The 11,262-nt window shown below is 47.9% G+C and overlaps 1 pseudogene; it reads right to left on the reverse strand.

The window, feature by feature from the left end:
• Nucleotides 1-8,660: 8,660 nt before the first annotated feature.
• Nucleotides 8,661-10,132, reverse strand: LOC123174135 (rhodanese-like domain-containing protein 15, chloroplastic; annotated as a pseudogene).
• Nucleotides 10,133-11,262: the final 1,130 nt, after the last annotated feature.

Below are 11,262 nucleotides of genomic sequence, written 5' to 3' on the forward strand. Positions count from 1 at the left end.
TATGATTGTTTGTTTGAGTTCCATTCATGTGACTGTTCACAAGTTCACCCCTAATTATATATATTAAGCATTAGTTAGATGTTTATGTGCATTAATCTAAGGATAACAAAATGAATCTGAAACTTGAATTTAATTAAAGTATTTTCTTGGACTTTCAAATTGAGCATTGATAGTGAGGACTATCCACATCCTTGGCTTGCCCTTGATCAATTATTTCCAAAGAAGCATTCAATTCATCAGTCACTTACATTGATTTTTGTGGCTTGTACTTCTCCTCAACATGAGTATCTTCATTGCAGCTACTCCAAATCTGCCACATAACTGAAGCATTAATAGTGCTCTTCCTTGCATCAAGGAAATATGGATCGAAGATATCTCTTGACCATGTTTTCGGGTGCAACCTTGGGAGTTTTATGTCAAAATATTCTCAAGAAGAATCCAAGAATAAACTTGCATGCTCACGTGTGAAAAGGGCATATGAAGTAACATTTCCTCACCAAGGCCACACATAGGGCACACACATAACCCCATCACATGCCTTTTTAGTTATGCATATGAAGGTAGGATATTTTTCATTACTCTGCACCAAAATACTCTTAACTTGGATTGTACCCTAAGCTTTCGTTGCCTTTTACATTTTTCTTCCCCATTAGATGAACTAGATAGTCCAGCTACCACACGATACCTTGTGTTCATCTCGGCTCTGTACAACAATTGAACAGAAGAAATGTCATTTCTTTACCATACCCATGACCAAATGTTCTCTGCTACTCCCTCCGTCCCAAAATACTGCCATCCATGTCGACAACAATGAGTCATATAGGACCGCTATGCCTCTGTTGAAGGAGGTGGTGGAGCGATCCGGAGATTATTCTGCCATCCATGTTGAGTAAAACCTCACTGGCCACTTGCTCCAACCGCATACACACCGCCATAAACAACGGTTGGTACTCAGTTCGGTGTAGCATACACCATGTAGGAAGCGAGTGCTTACTCCTAGTTACTGAATTATTGTTAGACTATGTATAGCTTCTGTACCTATGTACGTATATGGTACATATTGTAACACAACCATTATATATAATGAGATAAGCCACCCCTAGAGGGTTGTGCTGGTTCCCCAAAACTTATTGTCTTACATGGTATCACGCTAGGTTACGATCGCTTCCGCTTCTAAACCCTAATACCCGCACCGCCGCCGCAGCCGCCGCCGCCTTCACCGCCGCCGCCGCGCCACCGATCGCGCCGCCGCCATGTCGGGCGCCGCCATCACCGGTTCCACTGCTGCGGGCTTCCTCCCGGCCTCTCTTGCGGCTCTGCTCAACCTCCCGCTCGATGCCGTCTCTGTTCCGGCTCCGATCGGGACAAGGAGCATCGGCTCCGTCTTCTCCACGCCGCCGGCGCCCTCGCTTGGGCGTGACCTCGTGGTCCACACCGCGGCGCCGCCGTCCGCTGCGGACTCCGCAGGCGTCGTCCCGCCGCTCCTGCCGCAAGCGGATCACACCGCCCCACTGGCGGGGTTGGCGGCGTCCGCCCCGGCCGCGGGCCTTGCGGCGTCCGCACCGGCCGCGAGCTTTGCGGCGCCCGTCCTGGCTGCGGTCCCGCCTCCTCCCGCATCGGCTTCGGTGCCTCCGGCTGCCTCCATGGTGTTTGCACCCCAGGCAGCCTCCTCGATGGGATTGTCTTCGCCGCCGCCGTTTCACTTCGGTCATCTCATCACCATCAAGCTCTCCGCCGACAACTACATCTTCTGGCGTGCGCAGGTTCTCCCGCTCTTGGGGAGTCACTACCTGCTAGGCTACGTCGACGGATCGCTTCCCTGCCCACCCGCGCTGGTAGACAGCGTGCACGGTCCGGTCTACAATCCGGCCCATCGCGTCTGGACGGGGCAGGACCAGGCGAACCTCTCCTCCATCCAGGGGTCGCTCTCGCCGGTAGTTGCCGGCCTTGTTGTCTTCGCGAAGATGTCTCATGAGGCCTGGACCATCCTTGAGCGCACCTTTGCAGCGCAGTCCCAGGCTCGTGTCTCTGCACTCCGTCGTCAGCTTGGAGAGTGTCAGAAGCTTGACTCCACTGCCACTGAGTTCTACAACAAGGTCAAGGGCCTCGCCGACACATTGGCCTCCATTGGACAGCCCCTCACCGACTCCGAGTTCAACTCGTTTATTGTCAATGGTCTTGATGAGGAGTATGATGCCTTAGTCGAGATCATCAACGAGCGGGGCAACTCGACACCCATGCTGGCACACGAGGTTTTCTCTCGGCTCCTTTTCACTGAGCAACGGGTCGAGACTCGCCGCACCAGGGGCACTGGCTCCCTCTCGGCCAACGCCGCCACCAAGGGTGGCCGCTCTTCTTCATCACCCCGGTCTCCCTTGGGGCTGCCACCGTCGCCCGCCTCGGCCCCCCCACCTACTGCGACCTTACCGGGGGCTGGCGGTCCACGTGTGTGTTAGCTTTGTGGCCGCGATGGGCACTGGGCCTCCAAGTGTCATAAGCGCTTCCAGCGAAGCTTCCTTGGTCTTGGCAATGACGGCAAAGATACACGCAACAATGCCCGTCAGGTCGCCATGGCTGATCGTCCCGCGCCGCAGAAGCAACAGGGACACACTCAGTCCTACTCCATCGATCCACACTGGTACATGGACTCTGGGGCGACAGAGCATCTAACTAGCGAGATGGGGAAGCTTCACACTCGTGAACCCTATCATGGCTCCGACAAGATCCACACCGCCAATGGAGCAGGTATGCACATCTCTCATATTGGTCAAGCATCTCTTCTCACTAGACATGCCAATAGGAGTCTTCAGCTTCGCAATGTTCTTCGAGTTCCATCTGTGACCCGTAATCTTCTTTCAGTTCCTAAACTCACACGTGATAATAATGTGCTTTGTGAATTTCACCCTTTTGATCTTTTTATTAAGGATCGGGGCACGAGGGACATTCTTCTTAGTGGGCGGTTGTGCCAGGGCCTCTACCGTCTGTAGCATCCTGGTGTCGCTCGTGTTTTCAGTGGAGTTTGGGTCTCTCCGTCACAGTGGCATGCTCGTCTTGGTCACCCGGCCACACCTATTGTCCGTCATATTTTGCGTCATCATGAGCTTCCTAGTTTGTCTAGTCATAAAGATGTAGCAGTGTGTGATGCTTGTCAGCAGGGGAAGAGTCATCAACTTCCTTTTTTGGAGTCCAGTCGTGAGGTGAAACATCCTTTAGAACTTGTGTTTTCAGATGTATGGGGTCCTGCTCAGACTTCTGTCAGTGGTCATAATTACTATATCAGTTTCGTTGATGCTTATAGTCGCTTTACCTGGCTTTACCTTATTAAACGCAAATCTGATGTGTTTGATATTTTTGTTCAGTTTCAAAAACATGTTGAACGTCTTCTCAAGCACAAAATTGTTCATGTCCAGTCAGACTGGGGGGGGCGAGTATCGCAACCTCAACTCTTTCTTTCAGTCGCTTGGGATAGCTCATCGTTTAGCATGTCCACATACACATCAGCAGAATGGTTCAGTCGAACGTAAGCATCGTCATATTGTTGAAGCTGGTCTTACTCTTTTGGCCCATGCATCTGTTCCGTTTCGGTTTTGGAGTGATGCTTTCACCACTGCATGCTTTCTCATCAACCGTACTCCTACTCGTGTTTTAAACATGAAGACTCCCATTGAGGTTCTCCTTAATGAACAACCTGATTATACCTTTCTCAAGGTATTTGGGTGTGCTTGCTGGCTGCATCTTCGTCCATATAACAAGCGCAAGCTTGAGTTTCGTTCTAAGAAGTGTGTTTTTCTTGGCTATAGCTCTCTTCATAAAGGTTACAAATGTCTTCATGTTCCCACTAATCGTGTCTATATATCTCGGGACGTCGTGTTTGATGAGCATGTTTTTCCCTTTGTCAACCTTCCTGTGTCCACTGTCGAACCACCATCCCTGCATTCATCCTCTGTTGCTTCTGACCAATTTGATGATGTTGCATACTCTCCTTTGCTGTTACCTAACCATGGTGCAGGAACCGGACGTGGAGCTCGTTTGGAGCTGTTGGAGGATTCACCATCATCATCGTCGTCTTCTGGTGGGCACGTCGATCGCCCTATGTTGCATGGCATCGATTCGCGTGCCCATGCATGGTCACCCGACGAGCCCGTCGCGCCGAGCATCTCCACTGCTCGGTCCGTTTCGCCAGCGGCCGCCGAGTCGCCCGCGGCTCGGCCCGTCACGCCGTCTTCGCCTGCGGCTCGGCCCGTCACGCCGTCTTCGCCTGCGGCTCGGCCCGTCACGCCGTATTCGCCCGCGGCTCGGGTCCTCACGTCGCCTTCATCAGCGGATCGGCCCGCGACACCGGCCACGCCACGGCCCACTATGCCGAGCTCGCCATCGGCCCGGTCTGTGATGCCGGAGTCGCCAGCTGCTTCGTCTGCTCTGCCGGTTTCGCCGGTGGGTCGGCCTTCTTCGCCAACCGAGTCCGAGGCTACCGTGACTGGCTCCTCGTCACCGGCTGACTCGTCAACGTCGCCGTCCTCCAGCCCGTTGCAGGCTGCTCCGTCGACCTCGGTGGTTCCTGTGTCCCGACCACATACACGCAGTCGCAGTGGCATTTTCAAACCTAAGGAACGTAAGGATGGTACGGTTGTTTGGTTGGCTGCTGCTGTTGCGGATCCATCTTCTGAGCCTCGCTCATATCAGGCTGCCCTGCGCATTCCACATTGGCGAGAGGCTATGGAGCAGGAGTTTCATGCTCTTCTTCGTAACAAGACATGGACTCTCGTTCCTCCACCACCACGGGTAAATGTTATTGACTCAAAATGGGTATTCAAAGTGAAGAAGCATTCGGATGGATCTATTGAGCGTTACAAAGCGCGACTTGTTGCTCGCGGTTTTCGGCAGCGTCATGGTCTTGACTATGAGGACACCTTCAGTCCTGTCGTCAAGCCTACCACTATTCGGCTTCTTCTCTCCATTGCTGTTTCTCGTGGTTGGTCACTTCGTCAACTTGATGTGCAGAATGCTTTTCTACATGGATTTTTGGAGGAAGAGGTTTATATGAAACAGCCGCCTGGTTTCTCTGATCCTGATCGTCATGACTATATCTGTCGTCTTTCCAAAGCACTATATGGTTTGAAGCAAGCTCCTCGTGCCTGGCATGCCCGCCTTGCCTCTGCCCTTCGTGTTCATGGGTTTGTGCCGTCTACTGCTGACACTTCGTTATTTCTTCTACAGAAGTCAGAAGTCACTATGTATCTTTTGGTATATGTCGATGATATTATCCTTGTCAGCTCTTCTCAGTATGCTGCTGATGCTCTTGTCTTCTCTCTTGGTGCTGATTTTGCGGTCAAAGATCTTGGGAAGCTTCACTACTTTCTTGGAGTTGAGGTCACTTCTCGTGCTATTGGTCTTGTCCTTACGCAGAAGAAGTACTCCTTGGAGTTGTTACAGAGAGCTGGCATGCTGAAGTGCAAACCGACCACCACACCCATGTCGTCTACCGACAAGATAACAGCTGTTGATGGTGAGCTTTTGTCTCCTGCGGATGCCACAGAGTACATGAGCATTGTTGGTGGACTTCAGTACTTGACGATCACGAGACCAGATATCTCTTATGCTGTTAACAGGGTTTGTGAGTATCTTCAGGCTCCCAGAGATACTCATTGGGCTGCTGTTAAACGCATTCTTCGTTATGTTTTAGTTCACCCTGACATTTGGTATGCATATTCGGTCGACTTCCTCTCGGGTCCTTTCGGCCTTCTCTGATGCAGATTGGGCTGGTAGCCCAGATGACAGGCGATCCACGGGGGGTTATGCAGTATTCTTTGGCTCTAATTTGATCGCCTGGAGTGCTCGGAAACAGGCTACTGTGTCACGTAGCAGTACTGAAGCTGAGTACAAGGCTGTGGCTAATGCTACTGCAGAGATTATTTGGGTGCAGTCTTTGCTTCAGGAGTTGGGTTTGTCTCAACCACAACCTCCTATTCTTTGGTGTGATAACATCGGTGCTACATACCTTTCTGCAAATCCAGTATTTCATGCCCGAATGAAACACATTGAAGTTGACTATCACTTTGTACGGGAACGTGTATCACAGAAGCAACTCCAGATCAAGTTTATCTCATCTAAGGATCAACTTGCAGACATCTTCACTAAGCCTTTACCGCTGCCACAGTTTGAGGCTTGTAGGCGCAATCTTACCCTTCTCAGTTCTTTAGAAAGTGGCTAAGATTGAGGGAGGGTGTTAGACTATGTATAGCTTCTGTACCTATGTACGTATATGGTACATATTGTAACACAACCATTATATATAATGAGATAAGCCACCCCTAGAGGGTTGTGCTGGTTCCCCAAAACTTATTGTCTTACAATTATGTACACCAAATAAACCCATTTACACGTAGTTAATGACAAAGTTGATGCTTGCTACGCAGATGTGTAGTACAAATTAAGAAGTGCAAGATAAAAAGATGCTGGTCCTTGATTCGTTGTTGATCCTCAGCATGCCATCATCAACTTGTAGTTAATTATCATACAAATTGGCTCTTTCATAGAGTTGGAGGCTAGCTCCTTGGATCAGCACGCGCTTAAACACAAAGAAGACGTATATGTATTCTCTCCGGAGTTCAACTCTTGATTGGCCAGCAAAAATGGTCCGACCGGGTAGAGGAAAGGCATGTTTGCTAGTACGCCTGGAGGAAATGCCTTTGATTAGGGCATCTCCAACGGCGACCAGTAAATTTTCTCCCACATTCGTCCACGGACAGGGGATCAGTCCGTGGATACGGATATAGGAATCGACCATCCAACGCTGTCCACATATAATTCGAACACTTTTTTAAAAAAATCGGATGAAATTCATGCAAACGCAGTGGATTCCATACAAACCGGACAACAACGTTTACATTTTGGACATATTTTTTAACTAAAAACTCTACAGCCGGCGCCGGCGACAACGAATATCCACTCCGGCGACATGGATACCCTTGACTAGTCTACTGCCGGCCGCAGCGGATCTCCAATGTCGTCCCCATGTCCGGCAGCTGTGAGCCCTAGAGGTATATGCTTCAACGCAAAGAGCAGCTCGCCTCCCTACCACTCATCGGAGTGGAACAATGTCGTCCCCATGTCCGGCTGCAGTAATTATCCTGGTACACGCGCGGGTTTAATGGTGGAAGGCGGGCAGTCTGGAGGAATGAGGCAGGATGTGTGTTTAGCCGGCGTGCAGCGGGGCGGTACCCTTGGCGTGCGTGGGGCGGTACTGGAGCCATGAATGTGGGCAGCCGGCGCAGAGCGGGAACACGTGTGTGCGAGAGAGGAGGGGGTTTGGGTGGGCACGAGTGGTCGGAAGCAGTCGTGGGTGTTGTCCGGACGCGTGCAAAGCCCCCCTCCCCCATGTGTTGTCTCCGGTTTGCGGGAGAAAGTACGTCTGGACTGCCCTGTGGACCGATACAAGCCCGCATTAGATGGTACAACACGTCCGGATCATGTGGTCCGGATGGTTGTGGACGGTTTAATTGAGGGTCGGCGTTGGAGATGCCTTAGAGTTTATGAATCCATTGTGTTTTCCTAATCATAAAAAATCACTTATAATAAGTTATATGGAAAGACACGTATATAAGTTAGGTTCAGACTCCAGCTTTCCTCTTATATATGTTTTCTTTTCTGATCCGACTGATTCCAATAGAGTGAGCCTAGCGTTGTTTTTCTGGAAACTCGATACACGTTCTTTCAAGCAAATCACATCCATTCTTTTTAACTAATTTTTTTCTTTTTTTAATAATATAATAAATCATTTGTATTTCTTATCTCGAACAGTTGACCTGTAATTCCTATTGTAATCTAAGGATAATGTTTGGATTTTACTTTCAAATATTTGAAATGGCCATGATGGAATCACATCCATTTATTTTATTATTATTTGAATTTGATCCAAAAGATAAATAATGAGTAGACGTCCTGAAAACTTTTCTGAGAACTTTGGTAATCAAAAGACAAAAAAGGTTTTAAGAACTGAAGCAAACCACGAATTTTACTCTCTATTTTACTAAAGCAAGTGGCTGCTATTTAGGTCTAGTGAATACCAAATTGACCAACAACCTTTTTTCCAAATTGGAAGGAATGCAGTTCTCAGCTCTCACCGTGGTGATTATACAATCTGGATTTTCGAGCTGTAGCTAGTCAACTTATGTTAGTGGCATATGTAACATAGTGTTGGTCACTGGGAATGGATGAAGCCATGAGTGAAGGAACAGGAAATGACAGAAGTATGATTTGTAGAATTTCAAAACTCAAAATATCTAGTTTTATGGAGTGATATGAAATAAGCAAACCAACTGCTTATAAAAATGTAAAATTAAACGACATATTTAGAAATGTGATTGTGAAGTCATTGTCACAAAATATGACCCCACTAAAAATGAACATTCAACCTTATTTTCAGAAGTTTGCATACAAATCCCATGTAAATTATGGTAGTGCTCACAAACAAATAAACTAAAATCGTGCTTGATCCACCATGAAACTTACTACCTTGTCTATATTCTTGAAGAGCTCAAAAAATGCTGAAGCAATGCCACCTAGCTAGATATATACTTTTGTCATGTCCAGAGATTTCCTGCACCATGAACAAGAATGCCACCGCAATAATAGTCGCTCTTTTGCGACAAAAAAAATACTGACTTTGGACAGCAATGCCTGCACAACTACTATCTGTACGCCATGCATGCACCCATGTATGTCAGTAATACATATTATAAGCTTGTGAACATTGGTTTCAAAGTAGTGATACCAACAATACATCATCCAGTGATGGCCAGTCGCAGTACCTAGATGCCACTTCGGTGCCTGGTTTCAAAGTCGCAAGTTCATGGCAGGGAAAGCAATCATGTGTCTAGAGTAGAGACTTAAATAAAGACCCATGCCATGTAGATGGATCAGATAATTATGCCAATCCTGATTTTTCAGTGCAAATCCAGTTCTGAAATTTCCACTTGTTTAGTTGCTCCCAAAAAGGGCTATACAGTTAACCAAAATGAATTTTGCTCCTAACACCACAGTTTGTTTCCAACGATCAAGAGAGCGAGCTTCACCATAGTGAAGTGTGTTTGATTAAGTACCTGAGCCGGTGTTGTACATGCATATATGATATGTTCACCGCTCCTACCGGATGCCCGCCGCCGAACTCACCATCCGTTCTACACAAGCAGCAAAACCGATCAGATAAGCTATTTCGGTTGTTACTTGTATAGTCTGATGGAACGATCAGTTCCAGAATTACGCCATGGCGCCATCTTTTATATGCAATATACTGTGAACTGAATTTTCTCAAAGTGAAGTTGACAGAATAGAGTACTACAGGGTAGAGGGGTAGAGCATGCAAGTGGTGATTGTTGTGTGGTTTTTGCGTTAGTTATTTGTGCACCGGGCGTCTAGGTAGCGTTGGCTGGCCATCTGCAGCTCATAGGCGCACGAGCACAGCGGTGGCACGCCCAGCACCGCCTCCACTGCCCGCAAGGACGCCACCTAGCCGCCGCCGTATCTGGAGAAGAAGCAACAAGCATGTAAGAGTTTGTCCGTGGACGCTCTATGGATCGACCTGATCGATCACTCGTTTTTTGCATGCACCACCACACATGGCTGAACCGAGCATCCTCCTGGCGGCGCCCAGTGAGACCGTCCTCGCAGCGGCCACGGCTCGATGGTTCGCCCCCGTGTGCACGGTACGTGCCGCAGCCTGCAGTCAAAACAGAGCGCGTAGAAGGTGAAGGCAAGGGGAGCTGGTGTGCTGGGAGGGAGACTCCTGGAGCTAGGGAGCACGCCGGCGCCATTGCTCAAGGTGCAAGTTTGTTTCAATCTTCAATCCTGCTCGCTGTTGATTCTGGTTACAGTAAATTTTAGCTAGATATGGTGTAACCTAAGTGTTATGCCTAGTCTTAATCTATCTATCTATCCAATCTTCTATTCGGCGAGGTGGCTGCGCCTGTGGCAGATGTGGCCGCTGCCATGGCCGGCGCCAGACCTGGTCGATCTCCCTCTTCTGTATTTGAGAAAAAAAAATCTCCCTCTTCTCTTCTGATGAGAAGGGGAAGAGATGGTGAGAGATGAAGTCGACGGCTTTGGGGAGAGGATACGGGAGGACGCCGGTAGTGAGGCGGCATGAGGAAGACAAGGTGGTTGGCAGCGGCGACGCGTGAGGGGAGGGCAAGGGAGGTGTAGTGGTGCATGTTGAGGAGTGGGTGTGCAGCGTGCCCAGTTCTCGAGGGAGGAAGGAGGTCGTCAAGGGAGTGATCCATGGGAGTTTTTTTTCCTTCTGAGCGAGCCTAGTTGGGCTCTCTGCAGCGTCTAGGCCCAATGCACCACATGTCTTCAAATTGGCCACCAGTAGCAGCCCATAGAACAGACAGGGCCAGTTTGCAAATTTTAAAACATAAGTTTTTTAGCGCCCATGAAAAACAGAACACATATCTTTCCAAACATAATGAACTGTAGGTACCACCAAAAAAACCATAATGAACTATAGGTTGTTACAAGAACTCATGCCATCCCACAGCCTTCCTCCTACCCTGCCAACATTGTTGCAACTGCACTCGCAAGCGTTACCATAGATGATCATTTGCATGATTTCGCGTAAAACAAAATAAGATCTACAAACGAATAGAAGCTACACATACCTTGGCATGCACACACATTGGAAGCCATACCAAGGTGATAAGTGTTAATAACTTGTACAACATATACAACAGTTAAGATAAGTAAAAGCAATTTGATGAGTCATGGTCTATCAAAGCAATCTTTATTACTACTCTAATCTATCTTAACAGGTCACACATGATTACAATCCTTTTTGTGTGCAAGTCAAGCTTATCTAGTTTACACGTAACAACTTGTAGAACATTACACAATTGATGTTTGCTAATAACTTCTAGAAAGCTAAAACACTTGACATGTAAAAAGAATTTGATGAGTCATGACCTAGTAAATCAAGTTACATTACTAGTCTCATCTATCTTAACAGGTCACACAAGATTACAAACTAAGTTCTACGCAAGCAATGCTTATCTAGTTTACACATAACAACTTGCAAAACATTACAAATTTAGTTTCAAAAAATTAGGCAATCTAGATTAGTGTTTGAGTTGTAAAGTGAATAAGATGAGTCATGTGTGTTATCACAACTTTTTGGTGGTGGAATGATAGTGCCACCAAACACAACATACCAAATTATGATTTTAGGAAGCATCCAAGCACTTTCCAGACAAGCAAATGCCAATTGTGAAG

The sequence above is a fragment of the Triticum aestivum genome, unplaced genomic scaffold (assembly GCF_018294505.1).
Source record: "Triticum aestivum cultivar Chinese Spring unplaced genomic scaffold, IWGSC CS RefSeq v2.1 scaffold94222, whole genome shotgun sequence".
In the NCBI taxonomy this organism is placed as follows: Eukaryota; Viridiplantae; Streptophyta; class Magnoliopsida; order Poales; family Poaceae; genus Triticum; species Triticum aestivum.